At 49.7% G+C, this 27,371-nt stretch overlaps 1 protein-coding gene across 1 annotated transcript in view; it reads right to left on the bottom strand.

Moving 5' to 3' along the window:
* The window catches only part of cyst (rho guanine nucleotide exchange factor 18 cysts), a 642,386-nt gene that overhangs the window by 97,133 nt on the left and 517,882 nt on the right, over positions 1–27,371 (bottom strand).

Genomic DNA, 27,371 nt, shown 5'->3' with positions numbered 1-27,371 from the left:
CCGTTCAAGGACTCCCCCTCCCACATCATGATAAAAAAAAAAGCAGATCTGACGTGGACTGAAACTCCAATAGATAGATATATTCCTGCGCGAGTAAGCTCCCCTCTCCCTCTCCCCTCCCGATTTCTTTGATCTCCACCACATCGCTCGGTTTGGTGGTGGCGCAGCACTCTAACGACGTGAGGTCTTCCGAGAATCAAGGGAGATCGTTACAGTTGTCCTGAATGAGAGACGCTTTCAGTGTCCACAGTCTAGCCAGTCAGATTTACACCAGTGTTCCTCCACAGCCAGTCAACTATGCGTTCTTGACACAACACAACAGCGCCCTCTTGCGCCAGGGGAAGGGGAAGAACCAGACATCCCTCACACTTACGACTCGCTCTACGTCAACAACGAGAGGCTGATAAAGGAAATCAATAATAGGCCACACTCCTCCTCTTCCTCCTCCTGTACTTTTGTTCACGATATGTGACCGCCTTTGTTAAAAGCTGATTTCCCCTGACGTACAGAAACGATTTCCTTTTTTGTACTCCGTTTAAAAAACGTCTCTGAATCAACCCTTCCAATCCTTATTTGTTTGTGCTTCGCGGTGTTTTCCACCGTTTTTATGTATGCGTTATTTCTGTTAGTTTGTTATTCCTTCTTTGTTTACATGATATTCCGGTTTGGTTTGCAAGGATCAGATAAACATGGCTTGAGGATGTGTGGTGGCGCTCTATACTGGTTGAATGGTCACTTGCTGGTCGTCTGTCGTGGTTAATCAATTCCTGGTCGACTGGCGTGACTGGGCTGATAAATTTCAGGTCGTTTGTCGTGGTTGTTCATCAATTTCTGGTTGCCTGCTGTGTCTGGGTGATCATTTCCTGTCCGGTTGATCACTTCCCAGTTGACTGATCAATTCCTGATAGGCTGATCAATTCCTAATCTTCTTTCGTACCAAGACTGACCAAAACTCCACTGTACGCAAGCTGGAGAGAAGAGACAGCAACCTGTGCGAGAGGAGTGAAACCTGACATCCAATGACGTGTTGGTTTACTGCGCCGATGTCACCAACTCTCCCGATATACTCAGGCAGGCAGTACATCCCTGGCTGGAAGCTCAACATGGATAGGGAAATAGGTCAAGGCCCTAACAGGGACGGCCCCTTTAGGCTGGGGTCCTAGGCCTCTTCAGGGACGTGTCGGGGGCGACGTGGACGACCTCCTCAGCCTCGTTTCAGGGGCTTGGGCTTCTGCCAGGGCTGGGGTTAGCCTAGGATCTGGACGACCTCTTCTGGACCTGGTTCTCTTCAGGGACGAGTCGAAGCTTCGCTGCGTGATCTATTACAGCAGCGTCGACCTCCTGCCTACCCTGGTGCAAGGGTGGGTGGCACTTGGCACTCACGGCACAATGCAGAGGTGCCACTCCTCTCACGCCTGACTGTGGGAGAGTGGGAGCCACTCTCCCAATGACTGGGTGACTGAAGCCGAGAGAGTCATCACTCTCACAGCTCCTGAAAGCTTCCAGTGTTGGGGGTGGTGGTGGTGAAAGATAACCTAATGTGTATGCACGACAAACACACGAACACAAAAACTCCACGAGACGGAAGCACGATTGTCTATCATAACTACAAGAACGTGCAAGCTGTCTTGGTGAGGGGGGGAGGAGGTCAGTAAACTCAACTCCCATAACTACCTCATACAACCACGGGCACCGGAAGTTATCTTCCTGAAGGAGGAGGCAGACGCTGTACGTTACCGATAACCGAGAAGGGGGTACATGTTATCTCACCGGGGAAGAGCGGACGCCAATGTCAACTGATAACTTCAAGGCTGACAAAACGTTATCTTTATCAGGGACGGCCATTCCTGATGATAACAGATTAGACCCTTCTAATCACTGGCGAGTTTCCAACCCTTATCATCGTCATCCCCGTCTACATCCATACGGATTCGGAATTCATAATCAACTCTCAAAAGTAATAACAAGAAGGTGTTACTTGGAACACTTATGACGCCTGCAGTGCAGCAGAGTGAGTGGTAGTGAAATATAAATGGGAGGAAACACTGTTTGGAAGATATGAAAAACATCTGTAGTGAGTTCTAAGGCAGATGGGCGGATCTTCCTTCAAGCCATGAGCCACGTTGAGTTCGAGTTCAAACCTTTTTATAAGAGATCTAACCCGGGGAAAACCCACGGTAGAGTTGTGGCTTATATATGGCACTTGGATGATCTTGCATACCCTCTCCTGCACCTTTTCATGTCAGTCCTTGATGTACAGTACAGAGCGAGGAGGGCCAAGCGGTGAAGACAAAGGTGCGTTTCGGAAAAAAGAAAAAAAAGTGCTTTTGAATTTATAAGTAAGAAGTTAAAGTGTCTGAGTCTACGAAGAACGAGGACACGACAGCAGAGGGAGGGAGGAGGGGGACTTGAAGATGGTGTTGGCGTCTTCCCTGCAAGGTAGTCAGTCCTCTTGTTCAAACTGACACAGAGAGGCCTGGTGGACTGGAGGAACCGAGCGAGGGTTAGACTGGGTGACTGTAGGAGGGGCGGGGAAGGGCTGGAAGCAAGACTGATGTTCATCAACACTGTGGTTGGTTGATGGTGACGCGCTCGGCGATGGTACAGGCCCTGGAGGGTTGTTAAAGGTGTTATGGCAGGTTATAATAGACGAGGAGGTTCTTGTGAACTCTTGACAACAATGGCAGGGCCGTCAAGACAACCATTAGGACATGATTTATGAGGACGAGGAAGCACAAGGTCCCCCCTCCCTCCCTCCCCCACTCTTTTGTCTCACACTGCTGTGCTCCGGAACATAATCTCGTCACAAAACCACCAGGCCTTCCAAAAATGTGTCTTTCCCGTGTACTGTCATGCAGCAGATAACTTCGTCAAAGACCATCAGGTCTTCCGTGACCTGTCTTTCCTGTCTACTGTCCTGCAGCAGATAACCTCGTCACAGACCATAAGATATCCAATTACCAGACTTTCCAACACGTAGTACCTGGCACACGGACCGTCCTGCAGCCGCCGGTAATGACAGGACCACCACCCTCATTTGAAATGATAAACAACAGCCCAGCGATCCCTGGCTGGGGAGAGCGAGGATGGACCTCGCGTCTTCCTCCTCCTCCTCCCTCCTCCAAGTCAGTCACGAGAGACCAGGGGTTGGGGAGGAGGAGGATGATGATGAACAACATTCGCCTCTGTGAACGATGTCATCAAGACACAATTCCTCGTTAGCTGTCCCAGCGAGTCGCCTCATCTTTCAGCCTCCCTTGTATTATGAAGGGCAATTAATAACCCCCTGGGAGGAGATGATGTAAATTTCAACCTTGTGTCACAGAGGATTAAAGCCCATATTCATGGATCTAGAGATGGTGGGAAAAAAATGATTGACCACCAGACGCCACAGTCTACTATCTCAAGGGGGAAAAAAAACTGAAGTAGATATATTGACTGATTGATGAAGGACCAGAGTCTTCACTCCAGCCTATTGTGTTTCTTGCCTCATCGGGGACGAAGGATATGCCTGCCTATGGCGACTCCTGGGGTTTATACTACAGGAAGGACCAACCCCCCTCAGGCAACACACTGAACCCCAGGAACGGGACACTTACAGTCCCTGGAGCACGATGATTACAAAACCCTGAAGGAGGTGGATCGATTCAGGCACACGACGGTACAACTCTTTCAGCACGACGGCAAGACCCATCCAAAGGGTCGTACCGTCGTGCTCAAGGGGTCAACTAGCCACAGTGGGACCACTTCCCTAAATCTTTGTTGGTTAATTAGTCACTGACCCTCAACACAGCTGGTCAGTTCATCAAAAGACAGATCCGTGTCTGTCTCCCGGACTGACATGCCCCACCACACACATCCTGGGGTGCTCCCTAGCCCTCGATCTGGAGTGTACCCTTGCACAGATCCTGGGGTGTTCCTTACACAGGTCCTATGGGAGTCTTCCCTCGCCCACATGACCTGTGGTATTCCTGGCATAGGTCCCGGGGTGTTCCCCCTGTGCAATAGACAGATCCCGGGGTGTTCCCCTTGTGCAACAGACAGATTCCGGGGTGTTTCCCCCTGTGCAATAGACAGATTCCGGGGTGTTTCCCCCGGTGCAACAGACAGATCCCGGGGGGAGTTCATCCTGTGCAACAGACAGATCCTGACGTGTTCCCCCTGTGCAACAGACAGATCCTGGCGTGTCCCCCTGTGCAACAGACAGATCCCGGGGGTGTTCATCCTGTGCAACAGACAGATCCTGGCGTGTTCCCCCTGTGCAACAGACAGGTCCCGGGGTAGTTCCCGGCTCGCTCAACAGGTGAGACAGGAATGTTAAAGGTGCATGACGAAGCATACATCAGGCCCAGACCATCTACACTCTGGCTTTGATGTGCGCGAGTACAGACGCGGCTGTGCGCGAGCAGGCGTAAACACGTGTCCTCACAGCTCCGTCAAAGGCACTCACGTTCGTGTCCAAGTGCGTGTGATGGCGTATACCCTCATATACATGTCCGAGGCTGACTCAAAGGCACTCATGCCTCGCGTAAGAGCGTTAAGTGTACGCGCCACGTCTATATACTCATGCATACTTACCATCGTGTGTATGTGTGGCGCATGAGGTCATGGTACACATCCCAGTGTCCAAACTCCTCACTCTGGCGTAAGGCAAGCGCCAGACCTTAATGGGGGATGGAAGGCGCCCAAGACGAGGGGAATTCCGCTACCCTCCCCGCCCTCATACCTCAAGGAGGCGGCGCTGCAGACTCTAATGATGTATGAACAAGGTACATGCCAGCGAGGCGTGTGTGCCACGCACGCGACACATGCCTCTCTCTCTCTCTCTCTCTCTCTCTCTCTCTCTCTCTCTCTCTCTCTGGTAGCACAGACTTGCACTAGGTTTCATGCTGGATTGAAAACGTAAACATTATGCAAATTATCCTGGTCTGGGACGTACGTGTGTGTGTGTGTGTGTGTGTGTGTGTGTGTGTGTGTGTGTGCCAGACACGTCGCTGTACGGACTGTGGGGTTGGAGGAGGGGGATTCCTGCAGCGAGCGTCATATGACAGGCACCGGCATCTGTCACGAGCCCATCCGCCGTGGTCAGTCTCGGGTCTTCCCGTCGTGTCACAATCTGTCCATCTTCCGTCACGAGTCGTCCTCCTTTCGTCCGTCCGTCCGTCACGAGTCGTCCTTCTTCCGTCCGTCACGAGACAACCCGCCCACGTCCCTGTCTCAGGTCGTCTGTTGCCTTCAACGAGTCGTCCCTCTCCCCAGGTCGTCTCTCTCTGCAACTTAACAACTTGTCTTCATCATCCTCCACGACCCCACACCTCCGGGGTGTGCGCGCAGCCCGCCCGCCCGGATGAACTCTGACCTCCTCTCGTATCTTTAACTTTTCTTGTGTGAGATTCGCCTCCCCCCCCCCAACCCCACCACCACCCCCACCCATCCAGGACGACCCCCCACCCACCCAGGACAACCCCCACGAGCCACAGGTCCCACAGGAAAAAACCTAATCTCATTTTCCTTCCCGTCCAAGAGTTTACAAATTTCTTCGTTTCATACAACCACGCGCGTTACAACCACGCGCGTTACGACCACGAGCGTTACAACCACGAGTGTTACAACTACGAGTGTTACAACCACGAGTGTTACAACTACGAGTGTTACAACCACGAGTGTTACAACCACGAGCGTTACAACCACGAGCGTTACGACCACGAGCGTTACAACCACGAGCGTTACAACCACGAGTGTTACAACTACGAGTGTTACAACCACGAGTGTTACAACTACGAGTGTTACAACCACGAGTGTTACAACCACGAGCGTTACAACCACGAGCGTTACAACCACGAGTGTTACAACAACGAGCGTTACGACCACAAGCGTTACAACCACGAGCGTTACAACCACGAGTGTTACAACCACGAGTGTTACAACCACGAGCGTTACGACCACAAGCGTTACAACCACGAGCGTTACAACCACGAGTGTTACAACAACGAGTGTTACAACCACGAGTGTTACAACCACGAGCGTTATAACCACGAGTGTTACAACCACGAGTGTTACAACCACGAGCGTTACAACCACGAGTGTTACAACCACAAGCGTTACAACCACAAGCGTTACAACCACGAGTGTTACAACCACGAGTGTTACAACCACGAGCGTTACAACCACGAGTGTTACAACCACGAGCGTTACAACCACGAGTGTTACAACCACGAGTGTTACAACCACGAGCGTTACAACCACGAGTGTTACAACCACGAGTGTTACAACCACGAGCGTTACGACCACGAGTGTTACAACCACGAGCGTTACAACCACGAGCGTTACAACCACGAGCGTTACAACCACGAGCGTTACAACCACAAGCGTTACAACCACGAGTGTTACAACCACGAGTGTTACAACCACGAGCGTTACGACCACGAGCGTTACAACCACGAGCGTTACAACCACGAGCGTTACAACCACGAGTGTTACAACCACGAGTGTTACAACCACGAGCGTTACAACCACGAGCGTTACAACCACGAGCGTTACAACCACGAGCGTTACAACCACGAGCGTTACGACCACGAGCGTTACGACCACGAGCGTTACAACCACGAGCGTTACAACCACGAGCGTTACAACCACGAGCGTTACAACCACGAGCGTTACAACCACGAGCGTTACGACCACGAGCGTTACAACACGAGCGTTACAACCACGAGCGTTACAACCACGAGCGTTACAACCACGAGCGTTACAACCACGAGCGTTACAACCACGAGTGTTACGACCACGAGCGTTACAACCACGAGCGTTACAACCACGAGCGTTACAACCACGAGTGTTACAACCACGAGCGTTACAACCACAAGCGTTACAATCACGAGCGTTACAATCACGAGCGTTACAACCACGAGTGTTACAACCACGCGCGTCTCTCATCCTTTATTCCTTTCAACACACAACGCTGAGGTGGGGTGGGGGGGGGGTGGGGTGGGCGGTGGTCTTCACGTACTTCAAATCAGTAACGCAGAAGGCCAGAATCTCCAGTGACCTCATCACGTGGGTGAATGAGGTCAAATGAGGTCAAGCCTTGAGTGAATGCTCAAAAAGTGTAGTCTTTCTTTTTTTTTCTTTTTTAGGTCATGTTCCAGAGAAGCATAATGATGGAGGGAACAGGTCAAGCAAGGTCTATACACGAGACGAGGTCAAGGGTCAGACTAAATTCCTAGGTCAAAACATCAAGGTTAAGGAGGAGTATGGTATGGGCTGAAGACACACCACTCCCGAGGGAAAGGTCATTGTGGGAGGTCATAAATCATGAAGTTCATGGCACGCCAAGGAGTAAGAAGACTGACCCGAGTCAGGGCACAGGCTGAGGAAACCAGGTCGACCTCTTGAGAATGGAGGGACAGGTCAAGTCTCGGGAACGGGGTCAAAAGTTGCGAGACAGATCCACACAGTCTGTGGCTGGGTCAAGGCCCAGAGGGAGGCAGTGTACAAGGTCAGAAAGGACAGAAAACTGCCACAGGAGAGGGTCAAACATGAGGTGTGTGTGTGTGTGTGTGTGTGTTACACCCTTCAACATTCTCCCTCTACTACCATACACCTTTCTTCAACACACACACACACACGCACACATACACACACACACACACACACACACACACACACACACACACACACACACATATGATGCTAAGCCAGGATAAATGGTGTCTGACCAGTCCGTACAGGAATGCATCAACTTTTGTACAACACAAAATTCATCATTTCCGTGTGAGCCTCCAGGATACAGCTGCCAATATGTTTCAAGCTAGGGGGAAAAAAAGAGGGGAAAAAAAATTCCACTGGTTAACGAATTTTGCACCGTATCACATGTTCATTTTAGTTTTCAAAAAAAAAAAAAAATAAAATATATATTAAATTTCTCTGATCACATGTAAAGGGGGCGCGAATATTTGATCACTAAACACTGGATATAAAATCCATTTATTCTAAACAAAAAAAAAAAGGAAAACAAAATTTACAACACTTCATCTAACATCAAATCTAACAATATCGAACATTTCTAAATCTAACACCTCGGGCAGACATTGCAAATAGCTACGTGCTATAAAGCTGTACGTCTCATACTGCATCAATAGGAACTTCGACCTTATTTTGTTAAGAGAGGCTGTGGTGAGGCGGCTTGCTTAACCGTAAATCAAGCCGCTACGGACAGAGGGTGAGGCCAGCACAAGCTGATGGGGTTCAGCTCAAGCTTACACACACACACACACACACACACACACACACACCACCTCCCTCCCTACACCGCATCGCATGCGCGTTCAGTCTCAGTCTGGTGGATCCTGAGCGCCCGAATGACCCGTAGGGGCCAATTCGCCGTATGGGCTGAGACAGTGCAACACGGAGGGCCAAAACCTCACACACGGCTCTCCGTGCGCTCGTCTGGGAAGCGTCACAATTCTCTGTGGCTTGGCTGCGCAAAGCGTACGCGGCCTAAGATGAAGAGAAGAGAAGAAAGAAGAAGAGGAAGAAGAAGGAGGAAGAAGAAGAAGAAGAAGAAGAAGAAGAAGAAGAAGAAGAAGAAGAAGAAGAAGAAGAAGAAGACGACAGGAGGAGGAGGAGGAGGAGGAGGAGGAGGAGGAGGAAGAAGACAGAAAGATAGAAGGGAAATGAGGAATGTCTTCATCAAGCGTCAAGATACAACACCAGCATCATCAAGAACAACCCACAACTCCTAACCCACAACTCACAGTTCATAACCTACACTAATCCACAACTCATAACCCACACTAACGCAACTCGTGCTACCCTCCACGTCACCGCCACTCCGGTGGGTTTTCGCATTATTATCATTTTTTTTTTTTGGCCCAAACTTTGGCCGGAAAGATTCTGAAAGAGTCAGTCAGTCACCTACAGCCAACCCGCGTCATCAACTTTCACGAAAACTCAATGAATGTCTGAATATTCGGAGGCAGCGTCATTCAACACACGACCCTCGCCCTGAGGCAAGTTCAATGCACGACTCCCCCCTCTCCACCCACCCTGAAGGAGTGGAAAATCCGATCACAGAAGCAGTTCAACGCACGACCCCAACGGGAGGGGATTCAGCACACGACCCCCTGAGGCAGTTCGACACACGACCCTCAGTAGCAATTCCGTGTACGACACCTGGGGTGCAGCACACGACCCCCTGATGCAGTTCAACATTCGATCCTCAGTATCAGCTGTGTACGACACCTGGGGTGTAACACACGACCCCCTGATGCAGTTCAACATACGACCCTCAGCAGCAGTTCTGTGTACGACACCTGGGGTGCAGCACACGACCTCCTCGGATGCAATAATCCCCGTCGTCTCGTGTTGCTGGTCCCCTCAGGGGGAACGCCTCCTCCCCAACCCCGCAACCCACGCCAGGAAAGACGGTGGAGTTCCAGGCACTGCTGCGTGGGCAGTGAAACGGGGCTCTCGGATGCTGAAGGCAGGCGAGTGGGTGATGTATTGTCACTGCTGTGTGGCACTGCCCCGATCCCGGCACTGCTCCCAGGGGCAGTGGCCCTGTTGTAAGAGGAGCAAACGCTGTCGCGCCTTCCCGATGTGTGGCACTAATCCAGAGTGGCACTGTTCCCAGGTGAACCGTGTCACAGTACGCAGTGTTGCCGCGTGTGTGTTGGCACTGTCGTAGGCTGGGCGCCTTTGGGCAACAGTGATGACTGGTTACCTTTCGAATGGGTACGAATGTCGTCCAGTCTCTTGCTGTAAGGGATGACTGGAAAGAGAGAGAGAGAGAGAGAGAGAGAGAGAGAGAGAGAGAGAGAGAGAGAGAGAACGTGCTATTGAGCGCAACTGCACGGCCCTTGCACACGACCGCACGACCCTTGTGTGTACGATGACCTAAGCCCTCGACCTGAGTGAGCCCTTCAAAGGGTCAGATCTAAGGCCAAGCCATGACAACCCCGAGGGTCGTAACGACGCGTCGTGCTCAGAGAGTCCTCCCATCGCACCCCAAAAGGTCGTGCCCCAAGGGTCGAGCCCCCTAGGATCATGGCGTCAAAAGGATGATGGTAAGCAGAAACCGGTGTTGTGGAGGGAAGGCCACCACCACTGCGTAGGGACCTGCATGACGGGTCAGAGGTCAGGGAGCCCTGCCGGTGGCCTGGCTCGTGCATTACCCCGATGCCAGAGGGCAGGCAGGCAGGCACCTCCCCCTCCCCGCTCACTGGCAACCAAAGCTTTGATGTGCGACACACGCACGCACACACACACACACACACACACACACACACACACTGGGGGAGGGAGGGGTGTGGGGGCCACAGAGTGGGCCAGAGCGCCTCCTCACACGGGGGTCTTTTCCACCCCTTGGGGGGAGGGTATATAAGGGCCCCACTACCACTTGACGAAGGCAACATCGCTAAAGATATCTTCAAGGTGTCGAGGAACACGAAACTTTATCTTAAGCGGAGCTACTACGCAAACCACGTTCGCTTCGGTGCGCCACTGCGTCGATAGGATGAGGTATCGAGCGCAGCTGCCAGGGAAAAAAATATATAAATAATGCGTGCAGTTGCGCGATTGCGTTGTGTGTCATGCGCAGCCGTGTGAACGACCGTGATTATTCGTGATAACAGCCTTTAAGGTGCTGTAAGTATGGGTAATACCAGGGTATCTCATGGTAAGACAAGGGAAAGGAAGAGGCGAGGAGAGATGGGAGAGTGGGACGGGATGATGGGCGAGGAGAAGAGGAGGAGGAGGAGGAACAGGAGAAAAATTGGAGGTGATAGGCACGGTGGGGAGATTGAGGGGAGAGAGGAACTACGGATTTGAGGGGGAGAGGAATAGGAGGGGAGGCAGCTGGAATTAGTAGGTAGGGATTAGGGCACACGGAAGAGAGGAGGATGCTGGGATTAGGGATGGGGCTTCCATTAGCAAATAGGGGGTGTAAGAGGGAACTGGAGATAATAGGCCAGAATGAATGGGAAGTAGAAATAGAACAGGGAGACTGGGATATGAAATAGGGCGGAAGAAATGTTGAGTAAACACAGGACAAAAGGACTGGAGAGAAAATTGGGCACATCAATTGGGTAGAGGAAACACGGCGCCTAAGAGATGGGTAGAAGGAAGGAATAAAGAAAATACGATGAGGAGAAATGGGGAGACGAAAGGACGGGAGGAAGTGGGGAGAAGAGATAGGGACGTGGGAGCGTTGGGGAATCTTCCATCATACAATGATATCAATGGCAATTTCATTCTGCATGAAAGATGCGCTTCGATGTGGCCACAGAGAGGCGAAAACACACCAGTACGTCATAAGGAATTTATATATATATATATATATATATATATATATATATATATATATATATATATATATATATATATATATATATATATATATATATAAACAAATTCTTAACACGTCCTAATGCAACGGGTTTTCAAGATGTGTCGGTAATTGATACCTCGCTCATTTGCTACTATATACACGGGATGCAAAAAGCCTTTGGTGTACGTGACTTGTAAGTATAACATCGTACAAAATACATACAAAGTGAGGATAAGTGGCAGACTGGGAGGAGGGATACACAACTTCCTCACAGACCGCGCAACACGCTGGTGCGTAAAGTAACCAATTTCTCGCAGAAGGATCGGTGCGTTCACCTCAAAGTTTGTGTACTGCTCACATCCGTCGCTGACTCGGTACGAAGCACGGCTTTGTACCACCATTTGCGAATGATACCCCAGGAGCAGAAGAGACGTTCCATCGGTAGAAGATAAACAAGGACATTCCACACACACACACACACACACACACACACACACACAAAGCAATGCCTCCGGCGAAACAATGAACGACAGAATTACCTATTTCGGTCGAGCGGTCCACCTTCTCTATAATCATGGAAGAACTGAACAAACGGTAATACAGAACAGCCACACGAACACGACATCACCACATTTCGAAACAGGAATGAAAGAAAAAAAATGAGCTCGCCACACACTTGCCCCTGCTCCACCCTTACATTCAGCGAATAACAACAGAACAACAGATATCTTTCTTAAACGATAAGCAAGCAGGATTTCATGGTCCAATACTGGCGCTCTTCAAGGGACTAATACTCCCCCGAATACAATACTGCTGTGTGTGTGTGTGTGTGTGTATGTGTGTGTGTGTGTGTGTGTGTGTGAAATTACAGTTAGAAAAGCGTGCAAATATCTCTTCTCGCAGCCTGCAATGACAAGGATATGAACAGCTGGGGAACAAATGAAAACACAGGGCTGGGGGCTTTACTTTCGGGAGGAGACAGGCGAGGAGAGAGAGAGATAGAGAGATATATCTATCAATGAATTACACTTGGAGACTCCCTAGGAGACAGGGATTCCGACTTACACGAGGCGCGAGAGCCATGGAGGAGGGTCAAATATTAACTGTGATGGCAGTGAGTGCCACAAGGCTTAGTGGAAGACGATACCCTGAGCAGCCGGGTTGTGATATTGTTTTAATAACACCGCCTGCAGTCACGGGCAACATAATGGACTGGACGATGAAGGGGAAAGAGAGGAGAGGAAAGGAGAAGAGAAGCGAGGAGAACAGAAGCGAGGAGAGTAGAAGCGAGGAGAGTAGAAGTGCGAAGAGGAGAGAGGAAAAAAGCTTGAACAAGTCATCTAAAAACTGTACCAGATGCGTTGGCTACGCAGGGCTTGAGTAGTGGCAGACTCCAACAGCAAAACTGAGCAAAGGAACACCACAGAAGCCAAGACCGAACTGTAGGAGTAGAGGACCTCCCAAACCATCGTAAGGTTAGGTTAGTTAAGGTCCCAGACCCAGTTGTGGGGCTGGAAGACCTCCCAAACCATCGTAAGATTAGGTTAGTTAAGGTCCTAGACCCAGCTGTGGGGGTAGAAGACCTTCCAAACCTTCGTAAGGTATAGTTAAGGTAAGGTAATGTCCCAGACTAAGTTATGGGGGGTAGAAGACCTCCCAAACCATCGTAAGGTATACGTAAGGTAAAGTAAGGTCCCAGACCTAGCTGTAGGGGGTAGAAGACCTCCCAAACCATCGTAGGGTGTACGTAAGGTAAAGTAAGGGCCCAGACCCAGCTGTAGGGAGTGGAAGACCTCCCAAAGCAACGTAAGGTACACGTAAGGTGAAGTAAAGAACAGACCTAATGTCTTGTGATAGATACATCTCCAGATTCCAACTCGCAAGGTGAGGGATCGTGGAGGAGGAGGAGGAGGAAGGAGGAAGGTAGGTGGTGGTGGTCACTTCCTGGGAGGGGAGGCAAGAGCGAGGGGACGCCACACACGGCGCCTCCTTCCCCCCTGAACACATCCTTGTCTGTCATAATTTGCATGGCAGAGTGACAGCGTCTCCCAGGCGTGTGAGGCAAGGCGGCAGCAGAGGGGAAGTGAGGGGGGGAGATTCCCAGAGGTTCCAGGTACAGGTGGAGAGAGAGAGAGAGAGAGAGAGAGAGAGAGAGAGAGAGAGAGAGAGAGAGAGAGAGAGAGAGAGAGAGAGAGATATGGGGTTCTTGAAGAGTAGATCATTCTCAAGCCAACGGTTCTTGTCAGTTTCCAACGTTCTACACCGTCCTAACGTTTCTCACGCTGCCCAAACATTCTGTATCTTTCCAACGTTTTCGCTTCGGACGTTTCTTCTCCGCTCGAACGTTTCGCTTCGTTCGGCCGAATCCCCTGATCGTTAACACGTCTAGCCTTGTTCCAACGTCCTGCCCCGCACAAAAGGACTGTTTCCCCTCCTTTTTTTTTCGGTGGGTTCCCTGCTCGCATCACTGGACCCTGGGTGTCCGGAGGTGAGTGGCGGGAGGTCATGCTAACCCACGGAATCATTCGGACGCTCACGGGTCCTGACTGACCCCACGTCCACAGTGGCTATTCAACAACCGTCAGCTGATATCGGTAACTCGACGTCATGGGCTGGGGGGTCCTTCACCACACTGCCCCCGATAACGGTTATCGACTTATCGCTGACAAGGTCAACTGATCAGCTGACGTAGCCTGTTGTCCCAAGGCTGCCACTGAGAAATCCAGAGGTCACCTGTAATGACCAAATCCAGAGGTCACCTGTAATGACCAAATCCAGAGGTCACCTGTGATGACCAAATCCAGAGGTCACTTGTAATGACCAAATCCAGAGGTCACCTGTAATGACCAAATCCAGAGGTCACCTGTGATGACCAAATCCAGAGGTCACCTGTGATGACCAAATCCAGAGGTCACCTGTAATGACCAAATCCAGAGGTCACTTGAGATGACCAAATCCAGAGGTCACATGTAATGACCAAATCCAGAGGTCACATGTAATGACCAAATCCAGAGGTCACCTGTAATGACCAAATCCAGAGGTCACCTGTAATGACCAAATCCAGAGGTCACCTGTGATGACCAAATCCAGAGGTCACCTGTGATGACCAAATCCAGAGGTCACTTGAGATGACCAAATCCAGAGGTCACCTGTAATGACCAAATCCAGAGGTCACTTGTTATGACCAAATGTCGCCAAAGGTCACTTAACTGTTATAACCCAGGCACAGGGTTTGGGCCCAAGCCACGCCCTTGCACTGTAACAATATGCACAACCAAACAACCCTATCTACCCTACTACATAAATACAAAATATAAATTCTCATCATCAATTGACGACCCGAAAACGGGACATGTAATAACTCCATTGAGTTCCGTCTGTAACCGAAAAAAAAGGGGGGGAAACAGTCCTTTTGTGCGGGGCAGTACGTTGGAACAAGGCTAGACGTGTTAACGATCAGGGGATTCGGCTGAACGAAGCGAAACGTTCGAGCGGAGAAGAAACGTCCGAAGCGAAAACGTTGGAAAGATACAGAATGTTTGGGCAGCGTGAGAAACGTTAGGACGGTGGAGAACGTTGGAAACTGAGAAGAACCGTTGGCTTGAGAATGATCTACTCTTCAAGAACCCCATATCTCTCTCTCTCTCTCTCTCTCTCTCTCTCTCTCTCTCTCTCTCTCCCGACGATCACATTTCCATCATCTGGAGCACAACAGATCTTTGCAAGTTGGAGAGAATGAACACGTCCCTGCGCCCTGTGCAGCGAGGTCAATTTGGTCCCTCTGTCCTCCAATCTTTTAAACCTCCGTTCCAATTCTGCAGGTCACATCGACCAAGGTCGACCATCAGTACCGTTGTTCGAGGCTCCGAAGAGGGCCAGGTAACCTCTTAGCCAGGTGGGGTCTGGGACAGGCATCATGATGCGTGGGCTTGATACTATAACTTCAAATGCGACCTCACAATATGCAGGTCGGACCCAAACATTTTCCAGAGCGGGGGGGCTAATTTCCCCGGTGACCGTCTCTGGGAAATGCAAATTGCAAGTTTCCTTGCCTAGCTCGCTCTCTCTCTCGCGCGCGCGAGAGCGATACGGGACATGACGAATAACATGATTTTCTTGCCCGTGTTCAAGAGGGAAGAAAAGACAGACGGGCTGGAAGAAAAGCAGGCAAAAGAGGGGAAGACTGTGTGGAGAGAGAGAGAGAGAGAGAGAGAGAGAGAGAGAGAGAGAGAGAGAGAGAGAGAGAGAGAGAGAGAGAGAGAGAGCACCCATCTACCTACGAAGACGCTTCACAATCAGGCAGGGGTAGCGGGTGTCGCTCAATACAATGGTCTCGGTTTACCTTAACAACAACAACAATATGTCTTCGAAAGACAGTGAAAGTTGTATCTCTTCTCCCTCCAACACTTGCTGCTGGGTGACGTGTCTACAACCTAAAAAAAAAAGTGAGACAGGTTGCCTAACTTTAAGCAGATGGGAAAACTACATATAGCAAAGTTAGGCTCGACCATTTTCAGATCGACCGAGTCTACGAGTAAATATAACTTACAGAAAAAGGAAGAAGAAATTGGAGTCTTGTCTTTCTTATTTGTCTGGGGAGTGTAATGATATGCGCCCCCCGCCCCTCCTTCCCCCCATCCACTCCTTAAGTGGCAGTTGAGGCTCCTCCATTATGAATTCCACAAATACTGATCACATATGATAAGTGGCAAGACTAATGACGCCTAATAACGGGCTTATATCAACAGTCTGCAAGGACGAAACGCAAGGAGGTCGCGCCTTAACTTGACCCATAATTACACGTATATCCAATGCTAACATACTTTCCATTGAGGTTCCCCCACGGTAATTACCCTAACGACAATCAAATAACTGTCGTAAAAGTAAATGACCTCGTAATTATCTTCGGGCAAGCTACCTGCCAACTGGCATAGAAAACCTTCGTATTCTCAACATCTGAAGGAGGACCAGCTTCTGTTACCTCAGGCGTGTGGTTGGTCTTTCATGGCTCGCTTCTTCATCTCTAAGGTCAGGTCTTCCCTCCCAGCTGACCTTGCCTCCTCTCTCCTGGAGCCTAGGTCGACGCCTGGTGACCTTTGAACGCGCCTCAGTCCTTCCTGATCACTTCGCCGGGGTCACTGTTTGACCTAACATCTCGCCTGGAGTGATCTGCTTGTTCAATCCCTGAAGGCCAGGTGTCGGCAACCAACACCCCATCTTCCAATCTGGTGATCACCAGAGTGATCAACCCGCGCGGCAAATTCTACTGACGCTTAATCATAACGACCATTTCAACTCGTTCAACCAACTTAAGTGATCAACCTGCCACGATGATTTCCATCTGTCCATCCTAATGGGCCTTTTTAACCCACTGGTCGACTGATCAACCATACTGGTTACCATTTCCCCCTTGCTAAGGGGTCTGTTTGATCACCCCTCCCCCCTCCTCAAGGGGTCTGTTAATCCAGTGAGCCAGTTATCGTCACAACTACAACATCAAAAAAAGAAAAAAAAAAAACACAACCTATGTTTAAGACCCGGTGGTTAAATGCTGGCTCCACGTACCCCAAGTTCCCCAGGCGGTTCCGGCGTGACCGGATAATGGCCTCGTCGGTCAGATAATGGCCTCGTCATTAATTCCGGGGTCATTACGAGCGAGCCCTGGCATCCGACCTTCCCCGCAGCGGTGGCAGAGTAACGACCCTACCCCACTTTTCAACACCTGCAAAGGCCGACCGACGTGTTTGTCCGCCCAGTCAAATGAGGTCCTCGAAAGGTTTCCCGCCTCGAGGGTCATATGAGCTTCATCACAAAACTTTCGCGATCGAAAAGGATCAATGATTTGACCCATCTCCTGGACTCCTTCTCTGATTACCTGTTACTGCACTTAAAACTATCAAATTCCTCCAATAGAAATAGAGAGGATTTCTATTCAATTCTGGCGAGAGAAATCGGATACTGTTAAAAACTCTTAACTGCTTTACTGATCCCATCTACAAGTACCAGACACTAAAAGGTGTTACTTTTGAACGTGTTTATCTGATTTGGCTGAGGAGAGGCCATGGAGGACGCAGACACTAGCGCACAGCCTTCCCAACACTCACGTGGGGCAGATCTACCAGCGAACCTTCTCTCTGTGGAACAGCAGACAAGCTAAACTGGTTGACCCGTATGAAGAGGAAACCCCGGCACACCTGGGCGGTACCTGGGCAACATCTTAACACGGATACATGAAGAATAACTGACCAAACAGTCCAACAGAGAGGGACCACCACACACAAGACATAGTAAAGATAATACACACACACACACACAACTGGCTTAGCATGGTGTGTGTGTGTGTGTGTGTGTGTGTAAACAGAGTAAAGACATGGTCCATATATACCAGGTTAAGAGACGGGGGCAACACGCTCTCTCTCTCTCTCTCTCTCTCTCTCTCTCTCTCTCTCTCTCTCTCTCTCTCTCTCTCCCCGAACCACACAAATGGTAATCGCATTCACACAAGGAGTTACCCCCGCGGCTCGGTAAAAGCAAGACTTGAGGAAATTGTGGAACGGGAGTTACACACACACACACACACACACACACACACACACACACACACACACACACACAGATCGGCGATGGTATGTGGGCGGGAGGGGGAGGGACCCCCCTCATCCAATCTCAGGCAGAAAGGATAAACAGTGGAAAGAAAATAGGATACAAGAACTGCGAGAGGCAATAGACATGGGAAGAGGGAGGCACAAGTCGCTGGAACTGGGTGAACGAAAAAAAACCGGGAATTTATAGTAATGACTTGAAGGGGAAGACCAATGAAAATTACTCGCACAACGGAGAATAACAGTAGGGCGGTGCTCAGCTGGCCAGACCTGTACATCACGTGGATGGTGGAGGGGGGGGGGGGGATCTATATATGCCTGAGCAGGACGGTACAATGAGTGAGTAGGACGGTACGATGCCTGAGCAGGACGGTTCAGCGAGCGAGTAGGACAGTGCGATGCCTGAGCAGGAAGGTGCGATGACTGAGCAGGACGGTTCAGTGAGCGAGTAGGACAGTGCGATGCCTGAGCAGGACGGTTCAGTGAGCGAGTAGGACAGTGCGATGCCTGAGCAGGAAGGTGCGATGCCTGAGCAGGACGGTACGATGCCTGAGCAGGACGGTACGATGCCTGAGCAGGACGGTACGATGCTTGAGCAGGACGGTACGATGCCTGAGCAGGAAGGTCTTCTTCATGCCCCCCTCCCCTCCCCCTAGCAGCACTGGGTTGCCGGGGGGGGGGGGGGGGTTAGGAACCTGGACATATATGCTGTATGCTGTCTTGTCTAACACTTCCCGCAGCATCCCCGCTCTCGCGCGGACTTAATTTGCATATTTTCCCCACTCGACCTGGCTCCGGTTTCCATGCCGAGGGGGGGCCTCCCGGACACACCGGCGGAGGGGCTCGGCTCTCGCAAGAAGCGCCAACTCACTTCAGTTCCCCGTCAACTGCGCCCCCTCCTCCTTCCCTCATACCGTCGGCTCGCCTTGTTAATTCTCACGCCATTCCATCCCCTCACATGAGAGAGAGAGAGAGAGAGAGAGAGAGAGAGAGAGAGAGAGAGAGAGAGAGAGAGAGAGAGAGAGAGAGGTGGGGGGGGTGAGGGGCTCTGACTCCCGATGAGGACCTCATGACTGCCGCCACTTTTACTCTCGCTCAGAGTGGGGCAAACTCCGCAACATGAGGAGGAGGAGGAGGAGCTGGTGGGTGGTGGGTGGGAGAAAAAAGGATTTGTATGCAAATGACATGGAAGGAGCACGTGCCGCGCAGGAGACCCGAGCCATTACCCGGGATTACTTAAGAATATGACCAGGGGGCGCCGCCACCCCACACCACACACCACCTCTCCAAGGGGCGCCGCCACCCCACACCACCTCTCCAGGGGGCGCCGCCACCCCACACCACCTCTCCAGGGGGCTTCGCCACCCCACACCACCACACCCCACACCACCCCACCTCTCCACTACACCCCTAACAGTAATATCATCTACCGTACTGCAATACGCTGGAGGTTTACTTCAACAAGCAAAATGAGAACACAGCACAGCACCGCGACGGTACGATCTTTGAGCACCGCGACGGTACGATCTTTGAGCACCGCGACGGTACGATCTTTGAGCACCGCGACGGTACGATCTTTGAGCACCGCGACGGTACGATCTTTGAGCACCACGACGGTACGATCTTTGAGCACCGCGACGGTACGATCTTTGAGAACGGGGCTATAACCCTTCGACAAAAGGGTACGACCCTTAAGCACGACCTTCGAGCAAGATGGCGTGACCTTTAAGCATGAAGTAGATGTCCAGACAGCCTCTGACCTCGCCCTTAAGGGTCAGGTCAAAGGCCAAGCCATCACATCCAAGAGTCGGGCCGTTGGGGGTCAAGCGGCTAACAACATACAATTAATAATGCTGTTTCCATCATGTTACCCCAATCCAATTACGAGAGAGAGAGAGAGAGAGAGAGAGAGAGAGAGAGAGAGAGAGAGAGAGAGAGAGAGAGAGAGAGAGAGAGAGAGTGTACAAGTACATCCACACACACACAGACGCTGCACGTCCGAGCCAAGATGCCACACAGAGCACGTGCACTTAGGGTCGTCCTCCAGGCAGGGCCGGCAAGGCAAGGATGGTCCTAATCCACCCTCACTATTAAACGTCGCAGGATAAGCCCCCCCCCCCCCCATACAGCTCCCACAGCACACTAGGAGGCTGACTGACTGGCTGGGCTAATAACGACCAGTAATCCAGAGGGGGTGAGTGTCGCCTCCTCCCCTCCTCCTAACCCACCCACACAACCCCTCCCTCAGGCCCCGGGTCAGGTGTATAATGAGAGGCCAAGGATAATAATGAGGGGGGGGGTGTGTGATGAGGGGAAACACACCCCTCCACCCGTGTTCCCCCTCCGTCCGTCCGTCCGTTCATCACATACCGGCTAATCTTCCAATCACTCTCATAAAAAAAAAACTCGTATATTCATTTCCCCCCTCCTCTCTCTCTCTCTCTCTCTCTCTCTCTCTCTCTCTCTCTCTCTCTCTCTCTCTCTCTCTCTCTCTCTTTCCCTCTCTCTCTCTCTCTCTCTCTCTCTCTCTCTCTCTCTCTCTCTCTCTCTCTCTCTCTCTCTCGAAATACCTTTCGATGGCTGGCCTTTCGTCCACACACCTCCCACGTATCTTCATGATTCACGGATCCGGTATAATACCCTATTCAGGCATTAATTGGGCTGGTGATATTAGAGGGGGGACTCACTGCCAGAAGACTAATTGAGGAACAAACGTCTTTAATTACGGTAACCTAACTTTGAAGTGAGGGGACGTTTTTGAAAACGTCACACACACACACACACACACACACACACACAATATATATATATATATATATATATATATATATATATATATATATATATATATATATATATATATATATATATATATAACATTCGCATCTTTCATTTTCTAAATCAAAAAGTTTAGTGTGCACATCCCTTATCTTTTTGTTAAATACACGTTCATCAGTACCACTGTTCTTTTTAATCCATTTCAATGATTTACATTACCCATTGAACTATTAATATTTAGAATTCTGCCAATATCATCATCATTCTAACCCCATAAATCTCCAAACCAAAATGAAATAAAAAAAAAATTCCCCTACATATTTTCCTGTGAATTATCACTTTCAATAAAGTAGTGAACACGAGTGATTTAGGTGGCTAGGGTGTACAACCGAGTACATGTACATATTATACCTGTAGATCCATAGTTGTCTGCTTGTACATCAACAGACTGCTGTCTGTACATACAAAGACCTACTTTTGCGGACACAAAGAGGCGTCTGTACATACACGGAGTTGCCTGTGCACATACAATACACCTGCTTGTACACCCACGTACCCGCCTGTACATGTAAGGTATCCACGCAACCATCACACTCATTTCGCACTAAGGCGTTGTACAGGTCGGTGCGACACTGTTCCCCCATCATCATCATCTACTGTCGCACATCTTACTGGCACGTGCCTCTGTGTCCCTTACCTCGCTGGAGGGAGCACGCTCAAGTTCCTCTCTGTACAAGGCAGTTCCGACCTACGTGTCCAGTGGCACACGACGCTACCGAGCCGCACAGAAGGATGCTGGCTACATCTCGTGATGGTCGATTCACTCGAACGTGGAAAGAGAGGGGGGAAAAATAAAATCATATTCTTCGACGCATTAAGCAAACGCTTGAATCTAAAGAGCACTTCTAATGGACATAGAGAGCTCTCATAATACTAAGGAAAAATCGAAGTTCGATATCAATCTTCGGGTCAAAGGGAGTTTCAACAGCCAACGAGCCATTCCCGACCAACGACTCATTAGGACTATCCAAATTTGTTCACTCTTGTCAAGAGACGCGACCTCCTCACGCCTCACTCACTCCTGACAAACCATCCGACCTAAGGACTTTAATACGCCCTCACGAACTAACCGACCATGGGACTCCCTACGCAAGTGCACCAACCCATCTATGGGATTCCCACGCCTAGACCACGTCTAACCCATCTATGGGACTCCCACGCCTAGACCACGTCTAACCCATTTATGGGACTCCCACGCCTAGACCACGTCTAACCCATCTATGGGACTCCCACGCCTAGACCACGTCTAACCCATCCATGGGACTCCCACGCCTAGACCACGTCTAACCCATCCATGGGACTCCGACGCCTAGACCACGTCTAACCCATCTATGGGACTCCCACGCCTAGACCACGTCTAACCCATTTATGGGACTCCCACGCCTAGACCACGTCTAACCCATCTATGGGACTCCCACGCCTAGACCACGTCTAACCCATCTATGGGACTCCCACGCCTCACCTAACCTAACCAACCAAAGGACTTCATCGCCCGCCACACGCGAACGTAATGAACTCCTAACAGTAAAAAAAAAAAAAAAGGAAACATCCCAAACTTGACACACACACACACACACACACACACACACACATCCCGCAGCTAAATTCCTCCAGGACGGAAACAACGCGGTACGATCTGGCTTTCCAGAGAACTGCCTGGGGAGGGACCTGACGACTTCACTGGCCCCTGTGGCAGTACGGCAGCGTCACCCTGAGAGAACATGAGGGTGTTGGAATCACCCTTAACACTTGAAGTGTTACTTCACACTTGGTGGGTTCAGCTTGACGGGTTGAAGGCCTATAAAAATGACCCCTGGCTGGTGAGGTTTGGTGTCTGATCCATCAGATCCGTTCTCTGTGCTGACACCGTTTTCTCATCCACTTCACAATCCGTTTTCTACGCCTTTCAGCTGAAGTTTGGTATTCATCTTGCGTTAGAGAGTATGTGTGGTACAGTCTATTCTGGCATCTGAGCAATTCAGTATGCCATAAAACTGTATTATACACAAGTTTAAAAAGCCATTTATTATTCCCTCGATAAATATCGTATAACTGAACAAGGTAATGCAGTTTATCAGGAAAATGCCGTATGTAAGGCTCTCGCACACCATTATGTATCAGCGTCCACATATATGCACAACATTTCAAATGTTAGATACGGTATCTGTAAAATCATTCCCTATTCATAAGCACAAGTTACGCACATAATAAATACATGATGCTTCGGTCTACATAACCTCATTTCCTACGTTTCATCCACCGCTCTACCGCCCTGAGGTAGGCAAGGGCATGATCCAACACCACCACCAGAACCTTCTGCCCGGCAACCATCGGCAGGCTAGGTACACACCCCACACACACGCCCTGTCTGATCCTCCTTCACCCTCGACCGCCTTCAGGGGAGTTGGGGGGATCAGTCCCGCCAACAGTTACATAAAAGATGTTCCCTCCTGCTACAACGTGTTCGCTTCTCATTAAAAATTCAAAATCCGGGAGGAGGTCAGCGCCCGGGGCGGTGTATTTAAGCTTTCATGTTTAAGGTAGGAGCTGTGGGGTGAGCGCCAAGTAGGTGGTTCCAGGGGAGGCGCCTTCCATAAAGCTGTGGCCCTCGACCGGCTCCATAGGTGCCTTCCAGGTGGACCGGTTCACGACGCTGGCTCCTGGCCTCACCACAACCTAATGGGTCCATACACAGTGTTGCTCTGAACTGGGGTCCCTCAATGTTGGTCTGGGGGTACCCCATCCATACACACTATGGCTTCTAACTGGTCTACATGGAGCCCCCGGTCCACAAAGCTGTGTGCTCTAAGATGGACCAGTCAACATCACTGGTCCAGTGGTCCACTTTGGCCGATGTATGTAATGCTACGCCTCCAGACGACGAAGTCCTCCGCTAGATGGCAGGGTTTCAGCAGCATGGCGCCTACGGCCCAGCGTTTCTTCATGGAGAAAACCTCAAAGTTCTTTCGTGGGAGAAACCCCCCCGCCGATCGTAGAGACCTGATTGTTAGTACTCTAAAAGGGAGAGACCTTCTAGTTATCTTCCAACCAGAGACCAGTTTCTCTGTGGTCCTCCACAAAGAGACCTGTTCCTTACCATCTACGGGAAGACGCGCCATTCACCTTCGACAGACGAAAGATCTCTCTCTTACCCACGGGTCGTTGGCATGACGGGTCTTTAGAACCGAAACTCCGTTTCCAAACCAAAGGAATAATTCCCGTAAGATTCTTTCGATACCGTGAGTTGAATGGGGAGAGGAAAAAAAAAATAACGACTGGGAATAAAGGGAATTTTGTTCTATAAACCAATAAATCGATCACCGATAACATACCTTACACGGAAACGTTATCCTGATTATAAAGGCAGCGGAAACAAGACACAACGTGCGCATCTCATTTACATCCTGCGACACGGAAGGGAGACGGAGTGGAGGAGGAGAAAGATGAGGACAGTTTCAAGATACATGCTTATAAATTACATATATATATATATATATATATATATATATATATATATATATATATATATATATAGCTTCGTCTCTTCCATGTATATCAAGTGACTGTTATATTTCTCTCTCGTGTCTCCCCTGATGATGTGATAATTCCACGAAAGTGCACTTGGGAACTTATCGTGTTCCATTTTCCCCGTGGACTCACAGGATATATATATATATATATATATATATATATATATATATATATATATATATATATATATATATATATATATATATGTAACAGCCAGGGAGAGACGCTGCTATAATATCCCACAACAGCGTCACCTCACAACCACGTCCCGTCCAGCAACCATATCCCCTTGGCTATGCCACATTGGGATGCCACTCCACTCCCAGACCTACCCGTCCGTAGCGGCCCCAGGCAATCTCACGCCTCGGGGTGGGATGGAGGGTGGGACGCGACTCAGCAGTTCCCCTCTGGAGCGAGATTCAATCCTCTTGTCCCCCCGAAGTGAGGCGAGATTCAACCCTTTTATTCCCCTTCTCAGAAGAGATTCAACCCTTTTACTCCCTTACTGAGGCGAGATTCAACCCTTTTATTCCCCCATCTGGAGGAATATTCAACCCGTTTTACTCCCCTACTGGAGGGGGTTTCAACCCCTTTCACTCCCCTACTGGAGCGGGTTTCAACCCCTTTTACTCCCCTACTGGAACGAGATTGAACCCTTCAGTCCCCAGCTCGAGCCTGAGGGAGAGAGAACCCATTATAACACAATCGTGAGGGACTTTAAACTCTCAGGATAAAACTATGGCGAATCTGGACGACTTTCCAATCTATCGACACCTTTGGACGAAAAAGAATAAAGATGTGCGAAACTAATTTAAACTCAACCACCGGAAAATCCCTTAGGATTTACTGAGATGATGACCAAGGCGTCTGGAGCCCCACATCTGGACGTCATGCTCCGCCCTGGGGTTCACAAAAAGACACAGACAGACAGACAGACAGACAGACAGACACACACACACACACACACACACACACACACACACACACGCCACTCAGGGCACAATCTTCTGAAGTACTTACACATACATTTATCAAGAAAATAAAATAATGTTAGTGATTGTGAAAATTCTTATGATAACTGAATTAATGATAAATGTAATGGTGAGGGCTGTGAAGATGACGATAATGAAAATAAAGAAGAAAAGGGGATGGAAAGACGTGAAAAGTAACGGAACTGCAGTACATAATCAATAATTAAAGTTGCCATTTGATTAAGTTAAATCGGTACATTATCAATCAAAGTTGCCAACTAATTAATTTAAATAGGCACATTATTGATCAAAGTTGCCATTTGAGTTAAATTGGTACATTATAAATAAAAGTTGCCATTTAACTGAGTTAAATCGGTACATTATAAATAAAAGTTGCCATCTAATTGAGTTAAATTGGTACATTATAAATAAAAGTTGCCATTTAATTGAGTCAAACAGGTATATCAACAGGAGTTGCCATTTCATCCAGTTAAACCTAAGTGTTGACTTGAGGTTTTCTCAGTCTACGTGAGGGCATTCGACCGGGCATCATCTCAACAGAAAACGTCAGAACGCGACACGGACACATGACCAAGCATATATCAACCGGTCAGGCAAGCCCAGCACGACCGGGAGCTTCCCCAACCGGTCAGGCAAGCCCAGCACGACCGGGAGCTTCCCCAACCTCACCCTGTATGCCCTCCGTATCTGCCTCCGTCACTTTCTATCAAAATTTCAAAATATACCCGGAGAACTCCCATCCCATTTTCTTTCTTTTTTTCTATCTATACGGCAGACATTCGCTTCTGCATTCGACACGGAAAATGCGCGATGCGACGGCAGATTACAAAATACTTTTAACTGACTCCACACACACACACACACACACACACACAAAAAAAAAGGGCAATGGGTTCAGTAAAATACACCTAGATGTTTGAAAATCCTTTCATCTGACTCTCCCAAACGAAACCATTTCGGTAAAATTTACATCAAGATTAGAAAACACTTTTATACCAAACTTCAAGAGAAGAGATCTGGGGGTATGTAAGGGGGAGTGTAGCGTGGTTAGATGGATCCATCACCACAAAATAATCTTTTAAGGAATAAATTCTGTCAAATCTTCCTTTGCAAGTCACTCGTCCGCCAAAACCTAACTCGTTCGTCACAACCCTCCAGAGGGTCGTCCTCTCTCTCTCAACCACCTCCAGCGGCTCAATCTACCAGCGAACGTCACTCTGGCGGACGGCCGCGGTCTGCGGTGCTGTTTATGACGCAGCAGCTCACAAGTCTAGCCATACGAACCCGTGGTTGTCTGGTCATATACACAGAGACAGAGAGAGGAAGCTGCCATCCCCGACACCATCGGCTGGAACAAGGCAGTAGCACCAGTCCACTTCGCTATATACTTCGCATCGCAATACACGAACTACTAATTCCAGCGTTTCGATGGTAACATTACGCTACATGCTTCCATAGAGCGGAATACCACCCCCAGCAAATTGTCGTTGTTCATATTTTTTTTTCCTAATTAGCCCATCCCCCTAGCACGTCGGGGCTGACCAAGATCTGGAATGACATTTTACGCCTGGAGTCGAACCCCGTCTCAAGTGGGATCACCGTGTGTGCCCGGACACCCACCGTCGCAACTCTGGAAATCCAGGACAAAAGCGAGGGTCGAGCTGGACCCATCCCCCGGAAAAATCTGGTACCGGTCCATCTGGCCGGAAACTCTGGATTTGGCGAACGATGGATCTAAACCATAGGAGATCTGGCGGATTTCTCCTGTATCTGTCTGGGGGATCTGGGGGACCAATGGGATCGATGTGTCCTTTGACGCCTGGGACAGTGTTCCGTTGAACTATCCCAGGTAATGCCTAAGGGTGGTACTACAGTATACTGGCCCTCTGACCTACAGCTGTAGTGGCCATGAATCATCAATAGTGGCCCCTCTAACCTAATGCTATAGTGGCCCTCTGACCTACAGCTGTAGTGGCCATGAATCATCAATAGTGGTCCCTCTAACCTAATGCTATAGTGGCCCTCTGACCTAAAGCTGTAGTGGCCATGAATCATCAATAGTGGCCCCTCTAACCTAATGCT

Source organism: Panulirus ornatus, chromosome 36, assembly GCF_036320965.1.
Source record: "Panulirus ornatus isolate Po-2019 chromosome 36, ASM3632096v1, whole genome shotgun sequence".
In the NCBI taxonomy this organism is placed as follows: domain Eukaryota; kingdom Metazoa; phylum Arthropoda; class Malacostraca; order Decapoda; family Palinuridae; genus Panulirus; species Panulirus ornatus.
Note: the sequence above shows the minus strand (reverse complement) of the source record. Positions and strands in the feature narration are given on the sequence as shown.